Source organism: Salmo trutta, unplaced genomic scaffold (genome assembly GCF_901001165.1).
Source record: "Salmo trutta unplaced genomic scaffold, fSalTru1.1, whole genome shotgun sequence".
Taxonomy (NCBI): Eukaryota; Metazoa; Chordata; class Actinopteri; order Salmoniformes; family Salmonidae; genus Salmo; species Salmo trutta.
The window spans coordinates 74236-83429 of NW_021822750.1; positions in this window are offsets into that span (position 1 = coordinate 74236).

Sequence of the window (9194 nt, forward strand, 5' to 3'; positions counted from 1 at the left end):
ATTTAATTAAAAAGCGATGAGAGTTTAAGTTTAAAAAGCTAGACCCAGGCTGATCAGAGGATATAATGAGCTCAATTAATAAAAACAAAAAATTACATGATGGTTATCTTACTCTTCAGACTTGGAGACAGAATTTCTGGAAGAATATTAAAGCTTTAGACTAAACCCCCCCAAAAATGAAATATGTTGAAGACACTAAATGACTAGCACAAAATATTTGCGTGGCTACCCACACTCCTTTCTCTGGCCAAATGCTACACCACGCCCTTGGACATTAGTTTCTTCTCTGCACCCTTCACTGAACGTGAACACATTAGGGGCCGTCTGAGCCAGAATTAGAACACACCTGGGTGAAGCAGCGGTTTAAAAATTTGTCCTTGGCTTTGATCTTCTGACTGGTTAGAGACGATCCAATCGCTGATTACTTTCTTTTGTATAACGCCCTTCATGCCCTCATCACCACAAACTACAGCAGTCTCAGATAAAATATAAACGCAACATGCAACAATTTCAAAGTTCATTTAAGGAAATCAGTCAATTGAAATACATTCATTAGGCCCTAATCTATGGCTTTCACATGACTGGGAATACAGATATGCATCAGTTGGATACTTAAAAAAAAACGTTGGGGCGTGGATCAGAAAACCAGACAGTATCATGTGTGACCATCATTTACCTCATGCAGCGCAATACATCTCCTTCACATAGAGTTGATCAGGCTGTTGATTGTGGAATGTTGTACCGCTCCTTTTCAATGGCTGTGCGAAGTTTTGGATATTGGCGAGAACTGGAACACGCTGGTGTACACGTTGATCCAGAGCATCCCAAACATGCTCAATGCGTGACATGTCAGGTGAGTATGCAGGCCATGGAAGAACTGGGACACTTTCAGCTTCAGGGAATTGTGGACAGATCCTTGCGACATGGGCCCTGCATTATCATGCTGAAACATGAGGGGATGGAAGCGGATGAATGGCACGACGATGGGCCTCAGGATCTCGTCACGGTATCTCTGTGCATTCAAATTGACATTGATAAAATGCATTTGTGTTTGTTTTTATAGCTTATGCCTGCCCATACCATAATCCCATCGCCACAATGGGGCACTCTGTTCACAACATTGACATCAGATAACCGCTCGCCCACATGGCGCCTGTCATCTGCCCGGCACAGTTGAAATCGGGATTAATCCGTGAAGAGCACACTTCTCCCGAGTGCCAGTGGCCATCGAAGGTGAGCATTTGTCCACTGAAGTCTCTGGTGGACATTCCTGCAGTCAGCATTACAATTGCTTGCTCCCTAAAAACTTGAGACATCTGTGGCATTGTGTTGTGTGACAAAACTTCACATTTTAGATTGACCTTTTATTGTCCCCAGCACAAGGTGCACCTGTGTAATTATCATGCTGTTTAATATGCTTTTTGATATGCCACACCTGTCAGGTGGATGGATTATCTTGGCAAAGGAGAAATGCTCACTAACAGGGATGTAAACACATTTGTGCACAACATTTGAGAGAAATAAGCTTTTTGTGTGTATGGAACATTTCTGGGATCTTTTATTTCAGCTCATGAAACATGGGACCAACACTTTACATGTTGCATTTATAATTTTGTTCAGTGTAGTTTGAGTAGTCAGGCTAACAAAATCTACCTTTGTAGAAGCAGTGGCTAATATAGCCAGTCTTCGCTGTACAGTGTGCCATGGACATAATGTTGTTGTTGGGTGCTAGCAGGAACCAATGACCGTTAATGGTCAGCTCTGCTATTGACAGGCAGCGATGCCTGTTGACCTTGTATAACATCTCGACAATACAAAAGCTCTTCAGTGGAAGAGGAGTTTTCTCTGGCTTCAATCACACAGGTGCAGGACACAGCGTTGCCAGCAATGCAGTACTACTGGGAATCCATGGCAACGCTGTTGCTATGGAGACTTTGAGAGCTATAGTAAAAAAAAAACATCCAGTCGATATACCACAGGAGGTTGGTGGCGCCTTAATTGGGGAGGACGGGCTCATGGTAATGGCTGGAGTGCAATAAGTGGAAGGATATCAAATCAAACCCATGTGTTTGTCATTCCATTCGCTCTGTTCCAGCCATTATAATGAGCCGTCCTCCACTCAGCAGCCTCCACTGCAACATACTGTACTCTGAGTCGACCTGTGGAATTTCACTCGAATGAAAGACAGTATACAGAGCCTTTGTATTAGACAGAACGATGCCCTTTATGTTCAGTGTATTGACGTGTCAGAGCTAGACATTCTTTGGGAGGTAGTTCAAGGTAAGAGGTGGGAGCTAGGACTTTAAAAGTTGTATTTATTATTCCAACAAAAAAGATGAATCTCACTCTGAAAATGATTCATAAACTATATACTTTTTCTTGTTTCCATGAAATATGTAACTATTTCCACTTCTTGAGCAAAAAGTAAACAAGCGAGTGTGCTGATGCCTACAGTTTCAATTACAGCGCAGATTAGAACTATATTATGTCTTGTTGTTATCAATAACCAGGCAATTATTTTAATTTGGGAAAATAATTGCCCAGAAGGGGGCAATCTTTCTCTTTTTAGACTTGGTTGAGTTGAGCCGTCCCACAGAAAATAACTGTCTGCTTAATTGATTCCACATTGACAGCGTACATTACTAGGCAACATTCCAATATGTTTTTTTAGAACAATTTTGATGAGACTTTGTGTAATATTGTACCTCCTCCTGCCCAACCAGTTCAGTTTTCAAATCTAGAACTGTTTAGCAAATTCCTCTCCTAACATACATTAACCCTGAAAATATGCATTAGCCTATTCACACTGAGTATACCAAATGTTAGGAAGACTTTCGTAATGTTGTGTTGCACCTCTTTGGCCCTCAGAATTTGTCGGGGCATGGACTCTACAAGGTGTCGAAAGCATTCCACGAGGATGCTGGCGCATGTTGACTCCAATGCTTCTTACAGTTGTGTCAAGTTGGCTAAATGGCCTTTGGATGGTGAACCATTTTTGATACACGGGAAACTGTTGGGTGTGAAAAACCCGGCCGCGTTGCAGTTCTTGACACACTCAAACTGGTGGACCTGGCACCTACACCATACCCTGTTCAAAGGCACTTAAATAGTTTGTTTTGCCCGTTCACCCTCTGAATGGCACACATACACAATCCATGCTCAATTGTCTCAAGGCTTAAGAATCCTTCTTTAACCAGTCTCCTCCCCTTCATCTACACTGATTGAAGTAGATTTAACAAGTTACATCAATAAGGGATCATAGATATCACCTTGTCAGTCTATATCATGGAAAGAGCAGGTGTTCCTAATGTTTTGTACACTCAGTGTATAATGTGTATAATCCATGAGTACTCAAACCCCGGTCCAGCGACTGTCAAGTCAACACCGTAACAGAAACGAGAGGTTGGAACCCCTTGATGAAGTCGCTAGGTGTTGGCTTAAGGTCTGTACAATATTAAGGACAAAAAAAGGAAAGGGGGATACCTAGTCAGTTGCACAACTGAACGCATTATATTAGTTATAGTAAATGTATAAATGAGATCATAGTTTCTCATGGTGTCTAATGCAGTTCCATGAGCACACTTGTTTAGTATGAATTCAGTCATGCATTCAGTCAGGCATTCAGTAATGTATTCAGTCATGTATTAAGTAATGTTTAAAAACAGAGCCCCTAGTCATCATTTTGTAATTTTCATATTTGTAATGTTCCAGTATTACAAAAAATAAGTATACCTAGGAATGTTTTTGGGAATGAATATGTGTGTGTGATATATGAGCTCTAGTGTGAATCATAAATCTAATAATCTATTTCTGAATTGCTGTAGGCAAGCCAGGTTCGGAAAGGCAAAGCTCGCCCTGCACGTCCCGCCATTTCCCTCTTTCAGCCAGGTAAACCTGACGTCACATCACCACAGATCTTAGGTTGTCTTGTGGGTTTTCCCATCAGCTCCTAGAGGACGGCTGCCTAGCTAACAAGGAAGTCCCTCCTTCACTTACAACGCATTGGTTACAACCCAAAGGGTACGGGACACATTGTATTCTCATTGGTTTATTTGGTTGTCAATTTAGCAGCTCTAGTTGGTTGGCGTCAGGTGAAAGTCGTACGGTACTCAGCGGAGAAAAAGTTGTTTCGTTTAGAAATGAAACATTTGTCAACATCTTCAATTATAAATGTTGAATAATAAGATTTACAACTTCAACATCACCAGGTAAACAGCAGCAATGAAGAGTCTCAAGTACCGACTGAAAAAGCATGAAGTTACGCTCACAGTAAGTTGAATCAGAACTTTTTGTGAATTACACTTTCATTTTTAGTAAAGTTCAGTGTAGCCTGATATATCGGATTCAAATGATATCAACCAAGTTTCCCGTTAAAAAGTTTCGAGCTTCCCAAACAAAAGCCTACCAACCCAAGCTAATCGGGGTTTGGCCACATCAAGCCCGTTTGTCATAATCATGTTGTTAATCATTGTCTTATTGACAAACGCTTAAAACAAAAGTTTCCAATTGAAGCATGCTCGTTTATCCATCTGTTCGTGGGCAGGGGAGTGGGGATTTGAGAAAGGATGTTGGAACATACACCCACGACACGAGCGACCAATAGCGCCAACTGTTCTCCCTATGGAGGGCATCGTGTCGTGTGTAAATCTGTGCAACAAAGTTCGCCTTGTTTAGACGCTCTATCAGTCGGCCCTTCAGAGACATTGAGCCTCAGCAAAATCGATCAATGTCCTCTAACCGCATGTATTGTTTTATTGCGTCATATTTTGTCGTTGGCTTGTAGACACCTATTATAGACAGGCAAGTTGAGACAACTGCAAGATGCAGGTGGCACCGACTGTACAGAGTGCGAGAACCTTTCATAGGCAACATTACAATATCTGTCAGGGGACTGTCGTGCCTTTACATGTTCTAGGGCTACACAATTCCACACGGATGTTATGTCTGCCTATGGGTGCACTCTAAAATACACTCTAAAATGTGTGTTATTTCTATCTATATATATATATATATATATACACACACACACACACAAACCAGTGCTATATAGTAGCCTAATGTTGACTCTATACCTATAATATTTAGTTGTTGTACAGGTTAAGCCAGTAGGCCCACTATTTATGTCTGGAAGTGACCTGTATGTTACATGAGTGAAGTATCCCTTAGGCTATAACTGCTATATCCTATACAGCCTGCAGGGTAGTAGTATTAGGATTGTACTCAGTTCAGCAAGAGTTGTGTGGATGTTTGGCAGCGACAGCCCCTTCTCCCCACAGTAGGCTAATTAACATGAGAAAGGCACAAAGCCAAGAGCTGTTTATTGTCCACGTTTTTGGCCCAGTCCCGAGAAAAGGAATTCAGGAATTCCATTCAATTTAAATCACAGTGGACCAGTCTCACACGTATGCAGAGACGAGAAACGCACAGGTCATGGTGATGAGCTGCAGGCCAACGTTTAGCCTAGTAAAAAACTCAAATAATCAACATAACTTGAGAAAAGCATTAATTTCCCCTGTGGGAGATGGAGGTGCACACTGATTTAAAAGGCAGCAGGTATCATGTCTAGAAAACAGGATTCCTGGTATTCTTATTTTGAAACCTCCAGATCTGTAACAGACACTATTGGATATAAAGAACCTTCAAATAGCGTAGACGGCCACCCATCGTTTCTAGAAAACATGATTAACATTTGACTGATCATTTTATGTTTGCCATGTTGCATACCGTTGTGCTTGCAGGGGCTAAAGGGACCTAGAATTGAGATGGGGGGGGGGGATAGTAGCATGTTGCAGGATGAACCTGTGCATATGCCTGAAATTACAAAATGTGCCCCAAGAAATTGTCTGTAAAGAGATAAGTATTTATACATTACAGATCACCGTTATCTGTCCAACTCCAAGGCCCGGGGTGGCAGTAGCCTAGTGGTTAGAGTGTTGGGCCAGTAACCGCAAGGTTGCAAGTTCGAATCCCCGAGCTGACAAGGTAAAAATCTGTTGTTCTGCCCCTGAACAAGGCAGTTAACCCACTGTTCCTAGGCCGTCGTCATTGTAAAAAATAATTTGTTCTTAACTGTTAAAGGTTAAATAAAATAAAAAATACTTCTAGACTCCTCATGTTTACATTTACATTTTAGTCTTATCCAGAGCGACTTACAGTAGTGAATACAGACATTTCATTTCATGCATTTTTTGTTGTTGTTGTACTTGCCCCCCGTGGGAATCGAACCCACAACCCTGGTGTTGCACACACCATGCTCTACCAACTGAGCCACAGGGAAGCTGACCTGTTGACCTGAGCTTCCTGATTGATTCATCTGATATCATAGTTAGCCTTAATCAATCCTTTTAGACCTACACACGTTCATGGGGGCAGGAGGTCCATTTGGAATTGATTGATATTTATGACGTCATACAGAAAAGATACCAAAAGAAAATAGGTTTTGAACTCTATGCTTGTACGTATCCATTTATTTCACTGTAAGGTTGTATTCGGCGCACGTGACAAATAAACTTTGATTTGTCTGTGTGAAACATGAGGTGATACTGCCTGTAACCTACAACATGGACTAGCATGTCCCTACTGAACTGACAGCATTAGTCTTGTGAGCCAGCTTCTCTATGGGTGTAACAGGGAACTCTCCCCACACCCTCATCATATTGCACTGTTATTATGAGAAGTATAGTTGTTGTAACTGACTGCAGAACACAAAAAGAAGCACGGCCCACAGCCCAGCAGAGCCTACACACTAATACAGTTGTGTTGTAATGGCTGCTACTCCAAAACCCATGAGGATGATTGTGCTGAAACAGTGAAATGTTTCAAGTGGTCTAACAGCTGTGTGTGTGAGTCAGCATGAGGCCTTTTGGAACGGGAACAATAGCTGAATCTAATCCAGAACAATGTATTTTTCTACACATTCCTTTGTTTTTTCTGTCTTCCGAATAAGATCCTGGGGATTAGTTTCAGGTCTGTAGGGCAAAGGTAGCCAATAGCCGTAAGCTCTTTTTAACACTCCATTTGACAGAAATGATCTTGTATGTAGAGAGATTGCTCCTGAGTGCTGGGCTATACTTTCTGTTGAGGCTGCCAGACTTATCCAACGCAACCTACAGAAAGCTCCTTACTGTCAACGATCTGCACCTTTTCTACTAGCTGTTTATTATCTATGCATAGTCACTTTACAAATGACCTCAACTAACCTGTACCCCCGCACATTATCTTGGTACTGGTACCCCATGCATTGTTGTTTAAGTGCCTGTAAGTAAGCATTTCACAGTACACCTTTTGTATTCAGAGCATGTGCCATTTTATTTTCAACACTTCTCCTGACACTGGACTGAAAACAGGCCCTAGTTCTGCATTGAGAATACTGTACCGCATCTGGCTGTATATTTAGATTATTATAATCTTATTTTTTCATCTTTATTTAACTGGGCAAGTCAGTTAAGAACAAATTCTTATTTACAATGATGGCCTACACCGACCAAACCCGAACGACGCTGGACCGATTGTGTGCCGCCCTATGGGACTCCCAATCACGGCCGGTTGTGATACAGCCTGGATTTGAACTAGGGTGTCTGTAGTGACGCCTGAGATGCAGTGCCTTAGACCACTGTGCCACTCGGGAGCCATCCATTTTCCACATTCCACACCTTGCCCTTTTGAGTTTGAGGTAGTAAGCTGAGGTCGGTCGCTGTTTCTCTTCAGGCTCAGAAAGCATTTGAAGTGACTTTATTTTACTTAACATTTTCGCCTCTGGTAAAGTTTGACACTTTTTCTTTTTAGAAAGTTTTGACAGTCCATCCCTCCGAGGCCTTTTAGCAACATTGTTTCTCTTGAATGAGAACAAGTTGTTTGCTCGTTTCGATTCACTCCTATTGATTTGTGCTTTGGGAATGTTTTGCTGCCTGATTCTTTTCCACTGCGTTTGGGTCTGTCAGATCTAATCAACGCATACAGATGTGGAGCATATTAGTTTGTGCACAGCTCTTCACAAATCACAGAGAATAACTGGGACAGGTCTGAGGTTCTGAAGGTTTGCCAGACAGCTGTTGGTGTTCTGTTCTTTCAGTTGAGTGAGGTGAAATGAAGGAGGGTGCGTTCAATACCACACCTTAGACATGCTGGCGTTTAATCATTAGGAGCAGGTCTAAACTATCTTTGGCACTGACCCCACAAGTAACCTTCAATGTCAAATTTCCCGCAAAATCTTCCCCCTGCTGCGGTAAATTGGCAGGGGTATATGGGGGTAACAGTGTAACAGAAGGAAGAAAAGTATTGGCTCTGGAACAGTGTGAGTTTACACACTAGGACAACAGGCCTGCCTGCTCTGCTCAGAGAAGATGGGGGAGGAGCAGACGGACCAAGAACAGAGAGGAGAAAAAAACACAAGAAAATCAAGATAACTCATCCAAAGGACTTTGACTTCTCAAACACAGCAGAAAGCTAACACAATATGATGCCCCTATCACCTTATTAAGTCAACTCGCTAGTTATCTAAGTAAGTTGCTATCTCCTTCTGTTGCACTTCTCCACTAGGATGAGAACTCAGAAACAGGCATTCTATCAACCGACAGCGCTCTGATTGATGTGTAGCTACTTTTCTCCAGTACTTTTTTCCGTGTAGCCAGCCTACTTTTCTCCAGTACTTTTTTCCGTGTAGCCAGCCTACTTTTCTCCCGTACTTTTTTCCGTGTAGCCAGCCTACTTTTCTCCCGTACTTTTTTCCGTGTAGCCAGCCTACTTTTCTCCAGTACTTTTTTCCGTGTAGCCAGCCTACTTTTCTCCAGTACTTTTTTCCGTGTAGCCAGCCTACTTTTCTCCCGTAAAATGCCAGATTAACTTTAAGCAAGACATTAGGAAATGGAACTGTCTTAGGGCTGTCCCCGACATAAAAAAAAATCTTGGGTCGGCCGAAAGTCTTCTGGTCGAAATGTTTAAACGTGTATTTTTACAAATAGATATGTGTATACACACCCTATGTGTTATAATAAAATCAACTATTGCGCTTGTCTGATGTTTTAAGCGCTCTGTTTGATGAAATAAGACACAAATGACTCGAGGGAGCCAGATATTTCGCAGATTCTGCCGTTACTCTCCTGAGGTTGGGTAATAACTACACGAGGAGTTGGCCAGCTTTTTCATGTGGAATGTCAATTTAACTTACCATTTACCGATCTGCGTGCCAGTTATGG